The following is a 10,141-nucleotide window of genomic DNA, read 5'->3' as shown; positions in this document are numbered from 1 at the left end:
ACATGGACAACAGTGTGGTGTTGCTGGCAGGAGGGAGTTTAATGGAACTAAATGGTAAAGGAAAAAAATACAATAAAGATTAAATAAAAAATAATTTAAAATAAAGAATAATTTAAGATCAAGTTACAGATAACTCTTTATCCTTTCCTGATGTATCTTCTATGAACAAGATATTATCTTATGTAACTACAGAATAATAACTAAATTCAATATATTTAACTTTGATACCATATTGCCATCTAATCTACAGTCTATATACAAATTGCACCAGTTGTTCCAATAATAGTCTATGTAGCGTTTTCCCTTCTGAACCATTGCATTGTGTTTAGTTGCTGTCTTATAACGTATTCAATGCTCCCCCTCTCTTCCTGTCTCTACAGTCAGAACCTTTATATTAAGAAATGGGTCTTTTCTTAAGTCACTAAATACAAATTATTGAGCCCCTGTTAATGGTTAGCATTATATTAGGTCAGGGCAAGACAAAAAAAGTAGGGATGAAGTTTCCTTTTGAGTCCTCTCTTGGTAAAACAGTATTTCCATTCATGAAATGATGAGACTATAAGACAGAGAGAGAGGGAAGCAGAAAAAGAGGAAGGAGGGAAGGAGGGAAGGAAGGAAGAAAAGGAGAGAGTAAGGGAGGGAGAGAGTACTAATGAGCACATTGCAAGGTCAGGGTTAGCCTACAGCTAGTGCTGGGCCTGTATTTCTCTACTGGCTACCAACGTAGGAGTGCAACCTAGTCTCCATAAGTTTTTAAAATTCTCCATGTGATTCTACATTGGTCCCTAGGTTGATAATCATTGTACTAGAATCTGAAAACATCACAGTAAGCAAAACTTGCTGGCCTGAAGTATTTCTGGTTGCAACTTGGAGATGTCTAAATTGACCTAAAACACTTCATTGTAAGTTAGGATTCCCAGAAGGTGGAATCCTCCAAGGAGGATTTAGTTTACTGTTCAGCAAATCTGGTAGTAACATATTTCCATTCAAAGACTGGGGTATCTCAACCTCAGGACTATTGACATTTTGGCCTGGAGCTATTTTGACACTATTGACATTTTTTGTTAGGGCGCTGTCCTGTACATTAAAGGCATTTAGTAGCATCCCTTGCTTCTACTCACTAGATACCAGTAGCATCTGCCCCATTGTTACAACCCCAAAAATGTCTCCTGGTATTGCCAAATGTCCTTTGGTGGGAGGGGTTAAACTGAGCTCATTGAAAATCACCGCATTAGGCTGAGCTCCTCAGGGATAGGTGTCATTTCCGATTTTTTTGTTATTGTGCAGCAAAGCAGTATAGCTGGCACAGAGCAGGTGTGTGATAAAAAGTCAAAGCACCCAATTTCTGCTAAATTGCTCTGCATCCCTATTATGCTTGTGTTGAATATCTCAGTTATTCCCAGGAAATGAATGAGGAAGGGTTGTGTTGGCTCCATGTAATTTTTATGATGAAACAACATTTCAATCAAAGTTCAATGCCCTACCCATTATAAAATGCAGCCAGATATATCCAGCATGTTATGCAATTAGTTTTTTTAAAAATCATTGTTTCATTTATTTCAGTAAAAGGGTCATTGGCAGTTTAAGTCTGGCAGAGCAGGTGGTAGGATGAAGGCAACTGATACATTTCACTGAGAATAGAAAAAGCTTTTCTAGAATATATGGAAGTGCTGGTTTTAATGCCTCTGGAGAAGTAGTCAGCTTGGTCTATAAGGAAAATTGAAGAGTCAATCATGTTAAACTGTGAGAGACTCCATCTTCACTGCAACAAATGCATATTGTGAAAAACAATCTTTTAACTGGTTTATTTTTGTTAAGCAAGAGAGGTGTGGGAAAACTGTGTGTATGTAAAGTTGCCACATTTAGAATACTATCTTTTGGTGTAGGATGTTGGTAGAGGCTGTGGATGGGGGACAGGGAATATATGGGAACTCTGTACGTCCTGCTCATTTTTGCTGTGAACCTGAAAAACACTCTTAAGAAATAGTCTATCGAAAAAAATACCATCTTAACATTTGCTAAAATGTTGATGCTAAGTGTAGCTGATTCCAACCACATTTTTAAAACTTTCCTATTTCATGTGTCCTTCTCATACTTAATGATCTCAAAAATCTTACTGTTTCAGTGACAACAGCTGTGTCAATGAAACAACGAGGCAAACTCCTGGAAGGAGAAGCTGAAGTTAAGGTCGTTCTAAGATGAGGACTTTCTGAGACCTTTGGCTGCTTGGTCTTTTCACCACTCACAGGTTTCTGATTTTGAAAGGCCCTAATTTGTACCTTAATTGAACTGCAGTTCAAATCCATTAAAAGTACAACATAGAGGGCTTTGGAAGACGAAAAAGCATTTTAGGTATTTTTGATTTTGGAAGGAATAGCTTTTAAAATCACCATAACAATATCCACGTATACAATAGCTCACTGCTTAAGGAAAAACAGAAACAAAACCAAAACAAAACAAAAAAAACCAAACCAAACCAAAACAAAACAAAATATATATATATATATACCTTTTATGAAGCAAATTAAGAATATTTTCAACAGGATTTATATTCCTCTACTTCCTGCAAGGCAGTTTTTGGTTGCTAAACCCTATCAGTAGTTGATTCTTAACTCACCCCATTTCCCAGCATCGAGGAGAACTCCAGTCCACTTTGCCCCATATTGATTTTATTTTATGGCTCACTTGCCCCTAACATAGAACAGCTGATAGTCACTCATTTTATCTTTGATATTCTCTAGTGGATCTTATAGATAACAGAGAATTCTGAAATAATACAGTACAGAATATATCATAAATTATAGATAATATAATACAGAATACTATTCTGTAGTTCTTGTTTGATTCCTACATTTTTACATACTCAACCAGTTTTATTCATTCAGCAAATATGTGCATGTTCTGAGTACATTTTTAAGCATGAAAGATATACAGATTGTGCCCTGGCTAGTGTGGCTCAGTGGATTGAATGCCGGCCAGTGAACCAAAGGGTTGCTGGTTCAATTGCCAGTCAGGGTACGTGCATGGGTTGTGGCCCAGGTCCCCAGTAGGGGTCTTGCAAGAGGCAACCACACATTGATGTTTCTCTCCCCTTCTCCCTCCCTTCCTTCCCCTCTGTCTAAAAATAAATGAATGAATGAATGAATAAATAAAATCTTTAAAAAAAGATATACAGATTGTCTCTGCTTTAGGGATGATATTTAATACTCTTTGTGTCAATACTATATCCAATTTATCAGCAAGTTCTGTTTTCAAAATCTGTCCATTCCTCTACTTTTTCATGACTGCTTATCAAAACCCAGATACTCTCATCTCTCTAAGGGCTCTCACAATAACCTGATTTCTCCTTTTCCTCATTATCCAGCATTCTGTTCATTCTTCATATGGCAACCTGAGTAATTTTTAAAAGAATATTACCTAGAATACTGTCACCTCCTTGTTTAAATTTGATCAATAGCTTCCATTTCACTAATAAGAGAATTTGAACTTTTTCCCAAGATGCTCAGGACTCTGCATGTTGGCTGCTACCTACCTCTCCATTTCTAATACTTCTTGCTTACTAAGACTTTAGCCACAGCTGGTCTTCTTTTTTAAACTCACCTGTTATTTCCTCCATTGGGTCACTCTCCCGACAGTTGTTGACATTACTGGCTCTTCAGTCTTCAGAAAAGTCACTTCCTTAGAGAGGCCTTTCCTAGCAGAGCCATTGAAAACTGGTCTCTCCTAGTTACTGTCACATCTCCATATTTATTTCTTTCAGATCATTTATCACAATCTGTATTTACTTATTTATATATTTGTTTGCTTATTTGTTGTCTACTTCCCCCCTCTAGAAAATAAGCTCAAAAATATGAGTCATATTTGTTTTGTTTATTGCTATATCTCTAGTACCTTGAAGTTAATGTCATTCTAAGATGGTCCAGTGTCTTGAATGAAAGACAGAATGTAGTAGGCACTCGATAAGTATTTGCAGAGCCAATGAATATATCTCCCACATTGTGTGGCTTTGGTGATACAAGGGAGAACCAATAAATACTTTTTGATCAATTGCCACAGAAAGGTCTATGCTAAGAATCAGTACTTTTCCAGACCTATAATATTGAAATGTGTTTTGAGTTATAGTTCTATAACATTTTGTTCTTCAGAATTACTAGAAATTAGTGTCATAAACTTATAGTATATATTATTTAGAATAGTAAATTTTATATACATATGTGTATATATACACATACACACACACACACACACACAGATTTGCACAAACCTGTATTGCAACACTTTCTGGAGGATGTTCTATGTGCAAAAAGGGCACTTTTCAGTATATTAAAAATATCGCATCATGAATAAACTTCACTTGTTAACAAGACTTTTGTGAGCTCCAGGAGCAAAACAAGGTCCTGGAAGCCTTGCCTGAAACAAAGATCGTAGAGCCATCTTAAGATTTCTTAGAAACGTAACTCCAGCCACAGAAGCAAGCCCCCTTCGATGGAGTCACTTCCCAGGAAGCACTGTCTCATTTGGTTTAAGTGAAAGGCAGAGAGGTGAGATGGTTGTTTCCTACACCCACCAAACACTCTTGGGAATAAACCAGGCAACTTAAAGTGAGGAGAGGCTAATGGGGAACTGTTGCCATTAAGGAACAGTTATCAAGTATAAAAATCTCCTTTTTTTCTCCTTGGGATACTAAGGGTTAGCAGGTAATCTTTTCATGAGGTAATTAATTTTAGCAGAGGGACAAGGGACTATTTTATGGCTCCAAAACACAAACCTGCCTCTACCTGACAGATGGCTCTCAAAGGTCACATGGGGACTGGACAAATTCAGCATCTGTGATATGAACCACTAAGCATAGACAACTCCTATCTAGGTAACTTCTGATTGTAACCTAAATTTTTCCAGGCTTTGGAGTGGGTACAAATTCATAAAGCAGCATTACTTCTAGTTTCACTGCCGTGTACTCCCACCTGCATGTGTATGTAATGCTGAGTTTCATGACTCAGAAGATCTATTCTCCATCCAGTGACTTCTGGAGTCTCTAATTGCTCCTCACATGTGCTCACGTATAAGCCTTCTCTCCCTCTCTCTCACTTTTAATTAAACATTTTTTTATTGAGATGAAATTCACGTAACAAAAATCAGCTATTTTAAACCATTCAGTGGCATTTAGTACATTCACATTTTTGTGCCACCGCCACCTCTTAGTTCCAAAACATTTCATCATCCCCAAAGGAAGCCCTCTAGACCCACTAAGCAGTTGCTCCCCATTCTCCCTCCCCCTAGCCCCTGAAATATATCAATTTATATTCTGTCTCAAAGGATTTACTTATTTTGGGTATTTTATGTAAATAGAGTCACATAATATGTGACCTTTTGTGTCTGGTGTCTTTCACTAAGGTGTTTTTGAGGTACGCCCACATTATAGCATGAATTAGTACTTAATTCTCTTATCTGAATAATATTACATGGTATATATGTGCCATGATTTGTTTATCCATTCATTTGTTGATAAACACTTGGATTGTACAATTATCTGAATGTTTGTGCTCTCCAAATTCTTATGCTGAGATCAGCATGCTCAATGTGATGGTATTAGTAGGCAGGGCCTTTGGGAGGTGCTTAAGTCATGAGGGTGGAACCATCATGAATGGAACAGTGCTTTATAAAAGAGGCTCCAGGGAGATCCCTTGCTCCTTCCATTACATGAAGACATAGCAAGAAGGTGCTGGCTATAAGCCAGGAAATTTCTCACTAAAATGTGACCATACTGGTGTCCTGATCTCAAACTTCCCTGCCTTCAGAACTGAGAGAAATAGCTTTTTGTTATTTATAAGCTACCCAGTCTGAGGTGTTTTGTTGTAGCAGTCTGAATGGACTAAGAATGTTTTCCCTTTTGGACATTGTGAAGAGTGCTGCTATGAACATGTGCGTGTATGTACATAAGCCTTCTCTTCTTGGGTGAAACCACTATATTCCGGGGCCCCGTAAAGGACTTTCATCTCACAGCATTGTTGTTGCACTGCTGGACACCTCCACTGATGCCCTTGATGGCACCAAGGTTGTTTGATTTTTTATTTCGTATTTTGTGTTGGGTTCTTTTAGAATGTTGCATGTTTTTAATTTCTTACAGAATTTTCAAAAGATGCAGCTTTTTATTTCCTTCTCACCTCTAATCTTTAGTGAGGCTGAGATGACTGGAAAGAGATCAACACAATGTTTTACTTAGATTTGTTCCTCTATTCTGAGGACCAACCCTTTCTTACCAGGTCATGGTCTTGCTATTTGTGGTTTGTTCTGTGTTTGGCCTTTGCTCAAAGCAGGAGACAATAGAAAGAGTCACATTGAAGAACTTGTTACACTTACCAAGCCTCAGTCTGATTTTTTTTTTTTTTAATTTTCTCACTTGGAAGTTGAGGCAACCTGGGCCATACGTGGGCTGATGTAGGGTTCCAGGGACTATGAGGCTCAAGCTGGGTTGTTTTCTTAGTGACTGGCAGCAGATGGGAGCTTAGGTGTTGGTTGCAAATAAGAGAGGGAAGCTCCCAGGTTGTACTGGGTGAGAGGTATCGGGTATCAAGTATCTTGAGCAGAGCACAACCAAAGATGGGAGATAAGAGAGCAAGTTCCAAGTTGAGGTCTAGATCATGTTGGGAAGTGGCTGTGGTTGTCAGTGAGCCCATTACCATGCTCTAGCCTGCTGCAACTCACTCAGCTGACGGGGAGCTCGTCAGTTTGTTGAAGGCACAGGAGAGGCATGGGCAGCACCATTTGAAATTCCTCAGGATCAGTTGGATGGGACTTGTGTTTTCTTATCTAGTTTCTTGTCAATTACACCTTCAACAATAAGATATAAAAGGAAGTAATATTCAAGTGAGACCATGTCAAAATGAGCATCAGTTTGGTGTCCAGCGTGGCACAGCATGCTAAGAGGATACAAGAGAAGTACATTTAGATTCAGTATCTTCTAGCTTAGCAAATACTTGCCCTAATTAGATAATCAGTTCTGTCTATACCATGATTTCTTTGAAGGCAGGCCCCATATCTTATGCAGTGCCCTCAGAATACCATTACGCTTGTAGACATCCATTGGACACTCAATTAATTTTTCATTTACTAATAGTGTTTCTCTCATTTAAAAGTTTTTGGGCTCTTCTTACAAACAAATTAAAAGTCTAAACTCCCTGGCCTATTTTTCAGAGCATGCCACAACCTCCTCATATTCACCTATTCTGTCTTATTTCCCATTGCTTCACTACATACATTCTGTGCTCTGCCAAATCTGTTTTACAACTTGTCATTTGACACACCTTTTTCTCTTGCTCATGTAGGAGACTAGAATATACCCGCCCCAAAATACCCACTTTGGTATAAGGATTGTTTTGAGCTGGAGGTAAATGAGAATCAGTAGGTGCAAAAAGAAGGCTTCCTGGAGCACCCCTAATCTTGACTAAAAGCAGAAACTTCTGAAAAATAAGGACTGTCATAAATCCCCTCTCCTGAGGAAGTTTTATGGCCATGAAGAAGATGGAAAAGCCGAGAAGAACCTGCACAATCCTTATTCCATTAGTCTCATTCATGTATTACTTGTCCATGGTTTGCAGCTCTTCAAAGTCTAAAACTCTTTTATCACAACTCTACCAATTTTTGTTGTCTTGCTAATATGCTATATATGCCCAAGTTCTAAACACTCATTTGAGTTACTCTTTGAGGTTTCTCCAGAATGATGTGTGCTTTGTATGTTAATAAATTGTTTTTCTCTTGTTAATCTGTGTAATTTTACAGGGCCCCTGCCAAAGAACCTAGGAGGCTAAAAAAAAAAAAAAAAAAAAAAAAAAAATCACTCCTACACTCACACTCTTATTCTCTTAAAAAATTATCACTCCTCTCCCCTTCCACCATCAAAATCCTACTCATTAAAATGAAGCTCAGATTCACCTGTTTCCTGAAGCCTTCTCTAAATATATTTACCTGAAGAGATCATGTCCTCAGAACTCGGGTCCATGCCCTCAGAGGCATGGCTATGAGTGGCCATCAAGCACTGTCTTGGGATGCCGGTTCTATAAATATTTAGAACTCTTATTCAAATCTCTGTTCTTATTTTGTTCTTCCAACCTACCTCATGACATAGTCATTTATAATCTTACCAGGGCTTGAATTTGAAATGTAGTCTTTGATATCGGTGTACAGGAGAGTTAGTTAGCTAGAGACTGCTTTGTACACACACACAACCTTGTTTTTATATTCATGTTGTGGCATATGCACTTTACTGGGAAAATAATATTCTCTATATTTCAGGGGATTTTTTTTAAAGTGTCAGACTTCATACCTGATGAATCTTAAGGGTCTACTATTGAGAGATTTCAAAAGGACTTGAAGAGTAATTGACTTTTGAAGAGTAAAAAGAAAATTAATGAAAATGAAAGGTGAAACTTCTAAGCTTGTGAGACTAGGAAAATAGTGGTATTAGCTGACAAATAAAGACATCAGAAAGGAATTAGATTTTAAAAAGTCAAGAAACAACAGGATGTTCAATTTCATTCAACAAATATTGACTGCCAGCACTATTCTAGATGCTTAGCATATAGTGAAGAAAAATACAGGCAAAAATCTTTGCTCTTATATGGAACTTATATTTGTAGACAGTTGGGATTTGGTAGGGTGAAAAGGCAAAGATAATACATTCATATAAAGATGACTAAAAGTTATCAGGCCAGAATGCAGTTTTCAAAGACTTTGAAGTTACTGAGGACGTAGCCTGGGTAAGATATATGGTGACAAAAAAAGGGAATGCCTAAGATGAGGATGGTGTCACAGCACAGAAATCACACCAAGTCCTGTTGTCACAGAGTAGTCCATTGGAATTTCCCTCAGAGTGTGCTGAGGAAAAATGTTAATAGAAAATGAATCTAGGATTAGAAACTACTTAAAGATAGTCTGTCTAGAATTACCTTCCATCACAAGAATGCTGCAGCATTGTTCTTTAGTAGCTGCTCTGGAAATAGGTGGTAATGTCGGTAATTTATATTTACATACATTTTCAAAGTAATGTCATTTGCATTATTTAAGAATAACAGTATCAGCATATTTATAGATGGGGAATTGAGGCACAGCAGAGAATAAGCTTCAAGAGTACAAAACAAATTGTGGTCTGATTAAAAATTAGAACCCAGTGTTGCTGATAGAGGGAGTTATTCATAATGCTATTATTTTTTCAGTTTACATATAGTACATGTAGCAAAATAACTTTAAACACAGGAGGAGTATTATGAGCCTGACATCTTAAAGAAAGTTAATTAAATAAAGCAGATGCTGAAATAATTTGATTGTCATACAACCAAATTTTTCCAAATTAGTAATTTCAAGTAGATGGTTAAGATTTTTCTTCTCGTCATGATAGGTTTCTGAATGATTTATTCGTGATGCTTCATGCTGATAATTTCTTGGGTCAACACAAAAAAGTCCATTGGTACGGTTTTGTCATTTGAATGTGTATTTAATTTCAGAGAAACAAGATTTAAAAGGTAAGAAATGCACTACGTAAGAAGATTTAATTCCTTATCATCTTATAAAGGTGGTGCAAATGTTTAAGTTACAGAACATTCTTATCTCGTATCTGTTTTCTAAATACAAATCAGGACGTTGGCCAAGCTTTTTTTTTTTTCTTATGGGTTATTCAAAAGTTGGTGAAAAATCTATAGTTTAATAACTACTATCATTTGTGGAGCTCTTATCATATGCCACGGATTATTCACACTTGTACAGCTGTAATCTTAGCGTACATACAAAAAAAAAAAATAGGTAAGTCAGGTATTACCATTACGCCCACTTCTCAGATAAGGAAACTGTGGGCCAGGGAGATGAAGGAGCTTGCCTTATAGACGCGCAGCTCCTCACTCCAAGAGATGAGATCTACTTCACACACAAAAGGTTCCAGAAAGCAAAAATCCTCCCAAACCACTTTGCTTTTAGGTCCTCCCCTTAAGAAAGGGATAGGTTCCTGTTGTTTTCTAGCAGGAACTTTGTAAAAATAGAGTTGCTAGCTAGCTCTTGTTCTATTTAGTGCGGCGTCATCCGGCAGCTGGGCCACTTCCAGAGTCCTAAGCTCGCCTCAGCCACCCACGCCCTCCCCGCTTCCCTCTTTCTT

Source organism: Pteronotus mesoamericanus, unplaced genomic scaffold, assembly GCF_021234165.1.
Source record: "Pteronotus mesoamericanus isolate MK-2021 breed Mesoamerican mustached bat unplaced genomic scaffold, CSHL_Meso_final contig_27, whole genome shotgun sequence".
Lineage (NCBI taxonomy): Eukaryota > Metazoa > Chordata > Mammalia > Chiroptera > Mormoopidae > Pteronotus > Pteronotus mesoamericanus.
This window is presented reverse-complemented; position numbering follows the sequence as displayed.